A 13,899-nucleotide genomic window follows, 5' to 3' on the forward strand; every position below is an offset into this window, starting at 1 on the left:
TCAGCCTCCTCTGTCTCACCCCTTAGGACCCAAGTGGTGGGTGCCCAGCAAGTTGTGCCTGTCAAATCTATCTGTAGCTAGACTTGTCATTCTTTTTTAAAGTACTGGGGATTAACCAGAGATCCTCTACCACTGAGCTACACCTCAGCCCTTTTAATTCTTTACTTTGAGATAGGGTCTTGCTAAATTGCTGAAGCTGACCTCGAACTTGTGATCCTCCACCCTCAGCCTCCCGAGCAGCTGAGATCACAGGTGTGCAGCACCACATCCTGCTGAACTTGTTATTCTACAGGGTGAGAACCTGATTTACTGTGTCCCATGAAGCTAAAGAACAAAAACCACCTGGGCTAGATTTTGCACTTTCTACACATTTGGCTTTGTTTTCCATTTAAATTCCTAATAAGGTTTATTTCAAAAAACGAAACAATCCTTTCTATTGTCTCATGTTAAAAATTTTTTTTTTTTCTTTTTTGTACCAGGGATTGAACTCAGGGGCACTCAACTACTGAGCCACATCCCCAGCCCTATTTTGAATTTTATTTAGAGACAGGGTCTCACCGAGTTGCTTAGTGCCTTGTTGTTGCTGAGGCTGGCTTTGAACTCTCACTCCTCCTGCCTCAGCCTCCTGAACTGCTGGGATCACAGGAGTGCACCACCTCACCTTAAAAATACTTGTGAAAAACAAACAAACAAACAAAAAAACTTCTATATCCAAGGGTTATTGATGACCCTGTAGGACAGGAATCAGTGCCCACATCTCCCAGAGGAAGATATTGAGGCTCAGAGACCTGGTGTGACTTACCTAAGGACACACTGCCTGTGGCCAGGAGGGGACGTGATGCAACTTCCCTGTTTCACCAACTGTGTGGACTGCCACCCATGAGGGCAGGGACATCTGTCCATGTCTTGGCCTCAACACAGTGGAGGGCCAAGAGTGTCCCCTACAGGCCCTGTATGGTGGCTGCGTTGCTTCCCAGGCATACTTATTCATTCAGGAATGTAGTACTTTGAAATCGACCAAAATATGCCATGTACGAATATGAATGTACCACGGTGAACTTCACCTTTGTGTATATCTATAAAGCAACAATAAAAAAAAAATGAATGGAAGGAAGACCAGTAGAATAGAGGAGGGGAGGGGGAAGGGGATGGAGAAAGAGGAGGAAATAGAATACGAGGGAGTGTAAGGGAGCAAATGATATCCCTCGCATGTATGATCATGTCAAGATGAACCCATTATTATGATTATGTACAGCTATAATGCACCAATAAAAACCACAATGACAATGAAATAAAATAAGACAAGCTACAAATAAACAAGAAAGAATAAAGTACCTTGAACCAGGCGCTGTGGCACACGCCTGTAATCCCAGCTACTCAGGAGGCTGAGACAGGAGGATCACAAGTTCAAGGCCAGTCTGGGAAACTGAGAGAAACCTGGTCTCAAAATACAATAAAATGGGCTGAGGATGGAGCTCAGTATAGAGCACCTGGTTACAAGGTAATGTATGTGTGTGTCAAAGGCTGTCACGAAAAGAGTGAGACAAGGTGTTTCCTGATGTTATGGAGCTTACAGTTTAGAGAAGAAGAGAGCAAACAGCCACACCATCACACAAATAAGTGAATCGTTATCAACTGAGATAACGTTTGTTTTGGTGCTAGGAACTGAACCCAGGAGCATTCTACCACTGAGTACATTCCCAGACCTTTTTATGTTTTATTTTAAGACAGGGTCTTGCTGAGTTGCTAAGACTGTCCTTGAACTTTTGATCCTCCTGCCTCAGCCTCCTGAGTTGCTGGGATTACAGGTGTGCACCTGTTGAAAGCCTGGCAGCTGGAAGTTTGCTGGGGCCCCTTCGGCTGTGGCTCTCAACATGCACCTCTGCTCCCAGCTTGAGATAACTTTTGAAGAATCATACTCAGAAATTTTTAACAGTGTAAACCTGACTCAGCCTTCACATGGGACTGTCTTTGTGGGATTGGGCTGGTTGGAGATGTAAAGAGGTAATGGACAAAATAAAACAGAACAAAAAACCAGGAATATATGCCTAGGCCACATGCAATGATGATCAGGCATGGTGGTGCACTCCTGTAATCCTAGTGACTGGGGAGGCTGAGGCAGGAGGATTGTAAGTTTGAGGCCAGCCTCAGCAACTTAGTGAGAACCTGTCTCATGTAGCCCAGTGGTTAAGAGCCCCTGGATTAATTCCCTGGTACCAAAAAAGACAAAAAAAAAAAAAAAAAAAAAAAGGAGAATGTAATGATGATTAAAAGTATTTAGGAAGCCAGCGTGGTAGTGCCTTCCTAGTGACTTGGGAGGCTGAGGCAGGAGAATTGCAAATTCAAGACCACCCAGGGCTGGGCTGGGTTGTAGCTCAGTGGTAGAGCACTTGCCTAATATGTATGAGGCACTGGGTTCAACTTTCAGCACCGAATATAAATAAAGATCCTTTGACACAGAGAGAGAGAGAGAGAGAGAGAGAGAGAGAGAGACCTCAAATAAACTTTAAAATTACCAAATAAAAAAAAAATGCTGGGGATATAATTCAGTGGCAAAGCACCCATGGTTTCAATCCCTAGGACAAAACAAAACAAAACAAAAAACCAGGAAGATAGACATAGGCCGTATGCAAACATTAGGCCATTTCAAGTAAAGACTTGAGTGTCCATGGATTTTGGTTTCCTTGAAGCCTCCTGGGCCCACTCCCCCGAGGACTAAGAGAATGGCTATCTACAAAGAAAAACCCAGAGCTGGATCTACAGGAAAGCAAGTTGTCGCAGTGGCATCATGATAAGGATTATTCATTTTTAAGCACTATTTAAATTTGACTTGTATTTATCCAAAGGACAAATGAACAAATTACTGAATTCCAGCTGTTTTTTCATTATGAGAAATATTAATTCCTGGGGTTGGGGATGTGGCTCAGGGGTAGAGCTACACTTTATCTGTGCAAGGCCTTGGGTTCAGTACCCAGACCCACTGAAAAGAAGACAGGAATTCCTACAGAATCCTACACATGAAAAACAACTCTTGACCACATGCATTCATCTTAGATAGTTATCTAAGGTTAAAGAAAATAGTATGCTTATAATCACCATCATTTTCCCTACCCCAGTCTATCCATTGTTGATAGTTATGTGAATTCCTTTTCAGGTGCTGATGTATGTACTATTTACATTCTGTTTGCAACCATGATCTCCTTGGGTAGGGAGCCTTTTACTCTCTGAATTCGGCGTTCAATAACAGACCTTTTAGCTTGACTTCTTCATTCTTGCATCCTTTATTTGATTCGTTATTTAGTTGGTTGGATTTCAAAGGGCTTTTGGCTCAGTGTAGTTCCTGAGTTCTTTGAGCTAGAGCCTGTGGGTGCTTGGCAGGGGATGAAATTCTTGGGTCACTCATTTTTTCTCTCCAAGCCCTGGAGACACTGCTTCACGGTTGGCTCCCCTTTCCTGCGCTAACTGGAAGGGCCACTGATTTTCTCAGGCTAACCAGACCTTCCTGCAAAATCTCATGTGCAATTCCTTTTTCTTTGTGGATGCTCTTGTTTTTTCTTAAATCTTTTTCTTCCCCCACTGTTTGAATGACGAAATATTTCCAGGGTACAGAAAACAATATCCAGGCACAAGCTTTGTTGAATTTGAACATTTTTCTACATTTGTTTCAGATCCCTTCAAAATAAACAAAACTAACGGATCCAGTTAAAAGCCTCTGTGTGCAATCCCACATGGCACGCACCCTTTCCACAGGTGTAGCTATTATCCTGAATTACGTGTTTATGAGTCCCTTGAATAATTTTTTTTTTTTTTTTGGCCCAGTGCAGTGGCACATGCCTGTAATCCCAGGAACTCTGGAAGCCGAGGCAGGGGGATTGCAAGTAAATTCAAGGCCAGCCTGGGCAACTTAGTGAGATCCTATTTCAAAATAAAAATGAAAAGAGCAAGGGATGTAGCTCAGTGGTAGATGTCCCAGAGTTCAATTTCCAGTGCACACACATGAAATGTTTTTTTAATCACATATTCCTAAGCAACATATTATTTAGCACTGCATTTTTAACTTTACATAAATTATATCTTAATATATAGGTTCTTATGCAACTTCTCTCGTTTAAAATGAGACTGTAATCTCAGGAACTTGGGAAGCTGAGACAGGAGATCACAAATTTGAGTCCTGTCTCAGCAACTTATGGGGGCCCTAAGTAACTTAGGGAGACTTAAGAATGAGAAGGGCTGAGGATATGGCCCAGTGGTAGAGCACGTAGATTCTATGTCAGTACCATAAATAATGAAAGAAAAAGAAAATCGTTTTATTTTAAATAACTCACAAACAATAACAGTGCAACAGAGGCCCCAGATATATTTGCCCAGTCACCATTTCTATGCCATCTCAATGAACCGTGAGAACATCCTTTTCTGTTGCTAGTCATAAGCCAGGATGCCCCGGGTATGGTGGCTTGGGAGGCTGAGGCAGGAGGATTGTGATTTCAAAGCCTGCAATTTAGCAGGTCCCTAAGCAACTCAGCAAGATGGCGAGATGCCATCTCTAAATAAAATATAAAAAAAGGGTTGGGGAGGTGGCTCAAGGGTTAAGCGCCCTTGGGTTCAATTCCTGGTACAAAACAAAACAAAACAAAAACCCAAACAAACCCAGGATGCTATGCATCACGGAGGAGAGGGAGGGTTTGCTGATGGTTTTACACTTTATGCTTTCACTACCAATTACATTTTTATGCTAAAACAATTTAGTGATGCCAGCCCATTTTCTCCTTCTTCAACTTGAATTTCGTGATTAGAGGAATCTATTAGTGAGCTTGCACTGTCTCAACTCCTCATTGAAACCCTCACAGAGCCCAATGTCATCTTGGTTCTGGGCACGCTTTAAAAATTGTTTTATCTCATGGAGGCACAAGTCACCAACCTGCGGCTGCTGCCTTACTGGCTGGGTTCCCTGAGGCTTCTGATAAGTGATGTCAGACGTTGGGGGCAGAGCATTCCTTCCTCCCACCAAAGCTCCCAGCTGCAGCATGGCCAGTGTGACAGAGAGCCCACAGCTCAGCCAGCTGCAGGTGCCGCTGCCAGGGAGCAGCAGCAGGTGAGCCCAGCCCAGATGGGGGGGCTGTTGCTGGCGGCAGAGCTGCTGGTGGCTGCCTTGGGTTCAGCTGTCATCCGAGGGGCCCTGCTGGCAGGAGCGACTGTGCAGAGAGCGCAGCTTCATTTCTACCTGCACAGCATCGGACGTGCCCTGTGACTGTGCCCAGAGAGTGGAATTTTGCAAAGATCCTGGTTGCTTCCATAAAGAAGAGTGGAAGCTGTACACCTTCATTATACCTTTGCTTATTTTTTCTCCTTTACAAATCAGTTTCTGAAAAGGCTGTGTTAAATTTTCTAACCATAGTGATCAACTATGAATCAACTATTTCTCCTAGAAGCTTTGTCAGTTGCTGTCTTGTCTATTTTGAAGTTATATTAGTAGGTTCTTTTATGTTCATGGTGTTTATATTTTCTTGTATCATGTTCCTGTTTGTCACTTATATTTCTCATCCTGTACTCTCTTTTGTCAAATGTTAAAATTATTTCCCATGCCAGATGGGGTGGTACAGCCTGTAATCCCAGCTCCTCAGGGGGCTGAGGCAGGAAGATTGCAAGCCTCAGCAACCTAGTGTGGCCCTAAGCAACTTAGCGAGACCCTGTCTCAAAATAAAGAAACAACAAAGGACTGGGGATGTGGCTCAGTGGTTAAGAGCCCTTGAGTTCAATCCCTGGTGCCAAAAAATAAATAAAAAGGAAAAAAAAATTCCATAGGTTTTTGCTGGATGTCCTTCATTGGTCAAGATATTTCTTCCTAGTTTTGGATTACTAAGGGTTATTACAAATGGGTACTGAATTAACTCTTCCACCTACTAAGATCATCACATGGTTTGAAAATTTAGTCTGTCAGTGTGGTTATATATATTAATACACTTTCTAATATTAAAACCATCTCTGCATTCATGGTATAAACCCTTAGTCTGTCTGTCTGTCTGTCTATCTATCTATCTATCTATATCCCACACTAAAACTGTATGTTTATTTTGTTTATGGTGCCCGTGTCAAACCCAGGGCCTCATGCATGCTAGGCAAGTGTTCTATCACTGAGCTGTATCCCAGCATTCAAGTATAATACTAGATTCCATTTGCCATTGGCTAATAGTTAATTTAGAATTTTGCATTTACAATCATAACAGATTGACTTCCCAAATTCTCTTTTATCATATGGTTCATTTTTGGTGATGTTATCTGTGGTGGGCTATTTGGTAACCTAGTTTCACTGTAACAGTTACCAAAAATAACAGTGACTTCAATGAGGGAGAATTTTGCTTCTCTCCCTGGACTATCTGGAAGTTGGTGGTTAGGGCTGGTTGGTGGTTCTTCTCAACCACCCATAGTTTGTGTGTCCAAGTGACTCACCCGTCTTCAAATCCTGTATTCTGCTGCTTAGGAATTCTTTAGTTGTGAGAAAGAAGGTGAGAACAGGTAATGGGGCATTAGCTGTCTCTACCACAAAGGTTATTTTCTTCTTGCCACATAGAGTAAGCTGGACAGTATTTCCTCTTTTTTTTAATTTTTGAGTTGTATATGCACATCATAACTTTATTTTATTTATTTATTTTTATGTGGTGCTGAGGATAGAACCTAGTGCCTCACATGTGCTAGGCAAGTGCTCTACCACCAAGCCACAACCCCAACCCCCTAATCAATTCCTTTAATGGTTATAGATCTTCAGATTTTCTTTCTTACACAGTGTGGTTAGTATGTGCATGCGTGTGTGTGTGTATGCTTCCCCTGAAAAGATGCCTATATTGTGCATCTTTTAATTTTAAAAAATTTAAAAAACTTTTCAATCTTGCTGGGTGCAGTGGTATATGCCTATAATCCCAGAGACTCCTAGGCTGAAGCAGGAGAATTGAAAGTTCAAGTCCAGTCTCAGCAGTTTACCAAGATCTTGTCTCAAAATTAAAAAGAGCCAGGTGTGGTGGTGTAGCTCACTTCTGTAATTCCAGCAGCCTGGGGAGCTGAGGCAGGAGGATCGAAAATACAAAGCCAGTCTCAGCAATTTAGCAAGGCCCCTAAGCAATTTAGTGAGACTCAAAATGGGCTGGGGGATATGGTAAAGTGCTCCTGGGTTCAATCCTTCTTCAAAATAAATAAATAAAAAAAATCCAGATTTATTTAGGGGAAACCTGGTTCTGGTTTAAGAGTATGGGTCTTCAAAGCAATTTTGCTTTTTTTTTTTTCTCCCAAGTGCCCCAAGGCTATTACCAATTTGTTAACTCCTTCCCCTTCTCCTCCTCCCCACTTTCCCTTCTCCTCCTCCCAGCCCCGTCCTTCTCCCCCCATCCCCATCCCAGTGGTTCTGGGGACTAAACTTAGAGGTGCTTTACCACTGAACTATATATCCCCAGCCCTTTTTATTTTGAGACAAGGTCTTACTAAATTGCTGAGGCTGGCTTTGAACTTGTGATCCTCTGGCCTCCACCTCCAGAATCCCTGGGATCACAGGCTGTGCCACCGCGCTGGCTGGTTTGGCCTTTCTGAACCACACCAGTTATGTAAACCAAAATCTCAGATCTGCATGAAGGCAGCCCATGTTGAAAATTTCTCCAGGGAAACCACTTTTCCCTAACTGGAGCCCAGGCCCTTACATAACAAACTCCTCGCGCTGTCTCTTTTGCTGGTGGAGACTTTTCCTTGGCCGTTCTTTCCCTCGGGGAGTAGTTCTTGCAGGATTCTTGCCTCGGGTAGGGACTTTCCAGTTCCCAGCTACTTGCTGATGTAAGGACTCATCTCTACTCAAACGGTCCTTGAAATTGGAAGCTCTTTGTTTCCTGACACCAGGAACCGGTCCTTCCCAAGGAGAGCTGTAGTGTCAACTCATGCTCATTTGGTTTTTAATTCCTACTTTGCTTGGGCTTTTGAAAATTTCCTTTACTTTCATGTGAGCTTAGCAGTTTATTTTAAGAAGTATCACTGTCATGTTTTAACCAGATGGGAATGGAAGTTTAATTCCTTTTCCTTAACACCATAACTTTCTCGGAATATGCCTGGGTTGTATTAAACTTCTTTTCTTGGAATATGATGTGGCCATCAGACTTTGTTAGAAATATAAGGGTGCTGCAAGAAATCAACACGTGCACAAAAACAAACTTGACAAGGGAAACCTTTTACTTCTACAAAATGGGGGCTACCAAGAAGATCCTGGCAGTCTGTCTGCTTTTATCCCCAGGGCAGCACTGCCCCTTGCTCTGATGGGAGAAGCTGGGATTAAGATCTACAAAATTGGCTAATTTTAAGACTAGGGTGGGCAAAGGAAAAGGCTATAACTGGATCTTACATCCTGATTAAGGCAAATTACTCTATTTTGAAAACGGACCAGCAAACTTTCTATTTTTCACAACTTGAAGAATGAAATATTTATTTCAGATTATTTTGTTTTATTGTTTTAATGCTTTGTTCTCTTCTTTTTTTTTAAAAAAAAACTATTTTTTAGTTGTAGTTGGATACAATACCTTTATTTTATTTATTTATTTTTATGTGGTGCTGAGGATGGAACCCAGGGCCTCGCACAGGCTAGGTGAGCGCTCTACCGCTGAGCCCCAGCCGCAGCCTCTTGTTCTCTTCTTTAGGTCTACCAATTATATATTTGAATTTTTTTTGTTCTGTTTTCCACATTTCTTATTCTTTTCATAATATTTTCATTGTTGTGCTTCTTTTTCTTTTCCATGTATGTGTTTATTTCGGGAGCAAACCCAGGGAAGGGTTATGGAAAATAATATTCCTACAAGACAGTTCCCCAAGAAAGAGAGAGGAACAGAGGAGGGAAATTAGCCAGTCATGAAACCTCTCTCGGTGCATCCTTTCCCAGTAATAATGGGCCCCGAGGGAAAAGCCAACTTTCACCCCTTCCCGGTTGGTCCCCAGCACCTCCACCAAAAGCAAACACTCACCCCTTCCCAACCACAATGGGTCCTGAAGGAAGGGGCCAACGGAGTTCTCCCTTTTCCCATTGTGGATGAGTCCTGGGAGGAGAAAAGCAAACGGTAAAACTCTAGGTAACAATGGGTCCCGGAGGAAGGAAGATAAGTTGTGAGCTTCTCCCAGTGACAGGAGTTTCCAACTTTTTACAACTGCCTTCCTGAGTTGAAATTTCAACCTGCATAACCAGGTCCCTGACTGTCCAAACTGCACGTCCGCAGCAGCCTCCAGTGGTTAACTCACCCCCATTGTAAACTAGAAAAGCCAGTCTCCTTCCGTAACTCAGGGGCCATTTCCTATACCCAGAAAGTGAGCCTCCAGTGCTTGATGGATGGACTTCGCTGCAGAATGAAGGATTTCTTGCTGAGCCGAGGTTTGCTTCCTGACTCTGTCACTTGTGGGCCATGTGCTTTCCAACCCAGGGGTCTGCACCTGGAGGGCAAGTATTGCCGCTGAGCTGTGTCTCCAGCACTTTTTTTTTTCAATTTCATTTTTATGTTTTTTTTTTTTAAGTTTATCTGCTATTATTCTATTTATTCTGTTTTAGAATATGACATTCTGTTTTGTCATGTTTTAATTTACTTTTTATTTCTTTTCTGAAAATCTGTTCTCCTTTTTTTCACATTTTTCGCTATATATTTTTTCTTTGAAACTTTACAACTCTTTCTCTCTTGGTGGTACTGGGATTGAACCCATGGGTGCTCTACCACTGAGCTACATTCCCAGACCTTTGTATATTTTATTTTGAGACAGGTCTTCTTAAGTGTCCCAGGCTGGTCTTCAACTTGTGATCCTCCTGCCTCTGAAGTGGCACCCCCTTTCTCCACAGAAAAGCCCTCTTCACCATGGCTGAATTTAGGACTGTCAGCAAAAGAGTCCAATGTAGATAAACTTCCTATTTTCATGTCACCCTGTTTAGCTTGGCCACTGGCCAGGAAGATACCAGCACTCCAGGTGCTGGACACCCCTTACTAGTTTTTCACAAACGTATCCAGTGTAGTACTTTGTAGAAATGTGCAAACAAGGCCTCTGGCCTTGAGCTGGGCTTCACAGAGATGTCTGCATTTTTAAGATAAATTACAACTGGGCTCCATGGTAACAGCTGGCAGGGGAGGAAAGAAAGGGGAGAAGCAGCTCTCCCCTTCTCAGGTGTGGTCCTTGAAGAGTTAACTTGCCCAGAACAGTGAAAGAAACAGCTGCTTTTATGTGAACTTCTACAGACTGGGAACTTCTGAGCCCCTCCCCTTACACGCTGGGTATAAAACTCTGAAACTCCCTGAACTCGGGGTTCAGGGGATTGGTTGATTACAGCAGAAGCTGTGCCCTCTGAACCTGGCTGCAGCCAAATAAAAATATCTTCGGTGCCTTGCCTCCTTTGTCCCTACAACAGCCCCAGCTTCCCAAGTAGCTAGCATTACAGTGGGCATGACAACGCCCAGCTAAACTCTGCATCCACTTTTTTTTTTTCCAACTTAAAAAAAAAATTATTTTGTGTAGGGACACACACCTGTAATCCCAGCAGCTTTGGAAGCTGAGGCTGGAGGATTGCAAGTTCAAAATCAACCTCAACAATTTAGCAAGACCCTGTCTCAAAATAATAATAATAAAAAAGTCTGGTTGTATGGTTCAGTAGTTAAGGGCCCCTAGGTTTAATCTCTGGTACCCCCCTCCCCAAATAAAATTTATTTCAAGAAAAATAGACCATGACATTGTTGTGGTGGTGTGCCCAGCTCACCTGAGCCCAGGAGTTTGAAGCCAGCCTGGGCAACATAGTGAGGTGAGTGGGGGTAAGGGGAAGGCCATGTTATACGATTTTTTCACTTTTCTTTCTATAGCATTGCTGCTTAGCATCTGGACAGCTATCTTAAGTGACAGCCGCCATTTTAAGGAAGAAGTTTCACTCTCTAGCCCCAGGGCCTATCTGAGAAAGGCTCACCCACTCCCTCATACCAACCCCACCCTTAACCACCTGTATTAGGACCTGCCCTGATCTGATTTCTGGGCCTGAAAAATCCCAGAACCCAAGCCTGTTTTGCCTCTTTCCTACAGAGAGATGGCCTTAATTTTTCAGCTCCGACAAGTAAACTCTCGTATGTGTCTCTGCCTGGTCTCCGTCTTCCATTTCTCTCTTACCCGTCTCTCGTTCCTCACTTTCCCTTCACTTTCTTTCTTCCATTTTTTTTTTGGGGGGGGGTCCCAGGGGTTGAACTCAGGGGCACTCAACCACTGAGCCACATCCCAGCCCTATTTTGTATTTTATTTAGAGACAGGGTCTCACTGAGTTGCTTAGTGCCTCACTGTTGCTGAGGCTGGCTTTGAACTCACAATCCTCCTGTCTCAGCCTCCCGAGCTGCTGGGATTACAGGTGTGCCCCATCTCACCTGGTCCAGCAGGGTTCTTGGCATATGGGATGGAAAAGAATTTCAGCACAAGCCGGACAAAGGCATAGAGGTTTATTTGGGAAGGAAGATACCCATTCAAGGGAGAATGCAGGCTGTCTAGGGAGGGAAAAGCAGCCCTGACTTGGGTTGGGGGCCAATATTTATGGAAAGGTCGTATCAGGGGCCAGACTGGACGTGCATAATCCAGGGTGGAACTGCATCAGTTTTGCACCAGTTTTCCTGGGCTTGCGGATTTCCCTCATTTTACAAGGGCATGGGCCAGGATTTACAACTGTGTTTTCTGCATCTCAAGGGCTTGAGGGTGTTTACCTTAAGATTCCACATTTCTCTCTATTATCCTAAATCCCTATCTATCTCAGGGCCACTAACCCCCAAAAAACAAACAGGAAAGGTAATGGTGGCAAGCATGAAAGGAACTTTAATCATTGTTAACCACACTGGAAAGACAAGGGGACCTGCATCCTTTGAGGGGCCAACAATGACTTGGAGCTTTTATAGAAGGGCAAGGGTTGGGGGTTTGCACAGCTAGAGGCTTTACAAGCTGCCAAAGCTGGGCATCTTGATCACATGAGGTCTGCCCCTCATCATCTCGGCATTGTCAAGTGGAGCCTTGTCTGGGGTGAGAAAGTGGCTTGACCCCTCACAGGATGTGTACGGAGCTGACCTGTCACCTTGGAATCCCAGGTGACCAGAGCAAAGGAAAGGGGTGTGGAGGGAAGGCAGAGATGCGTTAGCCACCCATGGAACAAGAGCAGGCAAAAGTCGAGAGTCCAAGTCCTTGTTCCATTTCTTTCCTCCATTTCTCTCACTTTAAAAAAAGAGCGTTTAAATGCGAAGCTCCTGAGTGATTTCCTTTCTGATTGTTATTTACTTTGAACGGAGCTCGGTGTCTCCTGGAGGAGGGTGGTCTAGAGCGGGTGGGAGTGTGGGAGGCCTGGGGGTTACTGGGGTGACCGGGGAACCATTGGTGCTTGGCAGAAAACTTGGTCTGATGTTCTCAGTCCCCTTTGGTGGCATCCTTGGCTAGGAGGCCATGTGCCAAGGCAATAGGAAGGTCACGTCATGCCAACAGGGTTCCTTCCTTCCTTTCCGCTTCCTTTGCAGTACTGAGACTTGAACCCATTGACACTCTGCTGGTGAGCTCATGCAAGATGTTTGTATCTTTTATTTTAAGACAGACTCTCAACTAAGTTGCTCAGGGGGGCCTTGAACTTGCGATCCTCCTACCTCCACTTCCTGAGCTGCTGGGATTACAGGGATTACATTGCACCCAGTTGATTTGGGTCTTAAAGATGAGTCTGGTGACCTCGAAACAAAAGATAGCAGTACACAGGGGTTCCTTCCTTCCTTCCTTTCTTTTTTTACTTATTCATTTTTTTCCTTTGCTTTTGAACTTCACTAAGAAAAACCAAACAGATTACTGGCCCATGCCTGTAATCCCAACAACTCAGAAGGCCGAGGAGAAAGACCGTGAGTTCAAAGCCAGCCGCAGCAATTTAGTGAGGCCCTTACTCAATTAAAAAAAAAAAAAATCGAGGGGGCTGGGATGTGGCTCAGTGGTTAAGTGCCGCAGTCTGGCTGGGCACAATCAGGAGCCACTTGTCAAAAGAAACTAACTTTATTTTTAGAACCACACACGCCAAACAAAACAGCCTCTCAGGAAAAACCCTCAGAGCCTCAACTGCCACCACCGGCTTTCCACAAGCCTCTCTCTCCCACACAAGCTTCTCTCCACCTCCCACAATCCTCCTGCTCTTGAGGCCGATTGGCTGGGTCACGTGGGCGGAGCCAAAAAAGTCCCCCAATGAGCAGCTCCGTGGTCTGAAAGGGCAGGGAAACAGCCCAATGAGCATCACCGCAGAGGAGCCAATCAGCTAGATGTTGCTGGGGCCGCTGGTTAAGTGCCTCTGGGTTCAATCCCTGGTACAAAAAAAAGAAGAGAAAAACCTAAACGGAATCAAATATAGAGGATCAATGACCATGTTTAATGAAACATACAGTTCCAAGCCACAGACCATGAAGGGCCACCTGCCAAATACAGTTGTCACTGAAAGCTTGGTCCTTGTTCCTGATGCCAATCCAATAACAAGGACACTGTGTTGAGAAAAATAAGTTTTTATTGCTTTGCTACCAAAGGAGAAACACAAGAGACTCCTGAGGCTGGGATTCTACCCATGAGGAGGAAAAATAGGTTTTAAAGAGGTGATTCAAAGGCTGTTTCACTTGTTCTCTGTTCATTTATTGATTTGGGAGATAGTCATTTTTTTTAGGTGTCCCAAATATGCTTTATCTCATTCCTGCGGTGAGTGTGTGCTCAAGGACAGATTATCCTGCCTAGGATGGGGAAGAAAAGTAACTCTTTCCTCCAAGATTAAGGAGGGGCAGAGATTAGGGAAGGAGGGGAGAGAAAGAGAAAGAAATATGTCCATTTAAAAAATAAGTCACAGTGGCAGAGCAGCAAGGGCTATCTAGGTTCAGAATAAAG

General features: G+C 44.0%; 1 pseudogene; it reads right to left on the reverse strand.

Annotated features, from left to right (window-relative positions):
• Nucleotides 1-4,742: 4,742 nt before the first annotated feature.
• LOC125620288 lies at nt 4,743-11,417 on the reverse strand (annotated as a pseudogene).
• Between the last annotated feature and the right edge of the window lie 2,482 nt (nt 11,418-13,899).

This window comes from Marmota marmota, unplaced genomic scaffold (assembly GCF_001458135.2).
Source record: "Marmota marmota marmota unplaced genomic scaffold, marMar, whole genome shotgun sequence".
Lineage (NCBI taxonomy): Eukaryota > Metazoa > Chordata > Mammalia > Rodentia > Sciuridae > Marmota > Marmota marmota.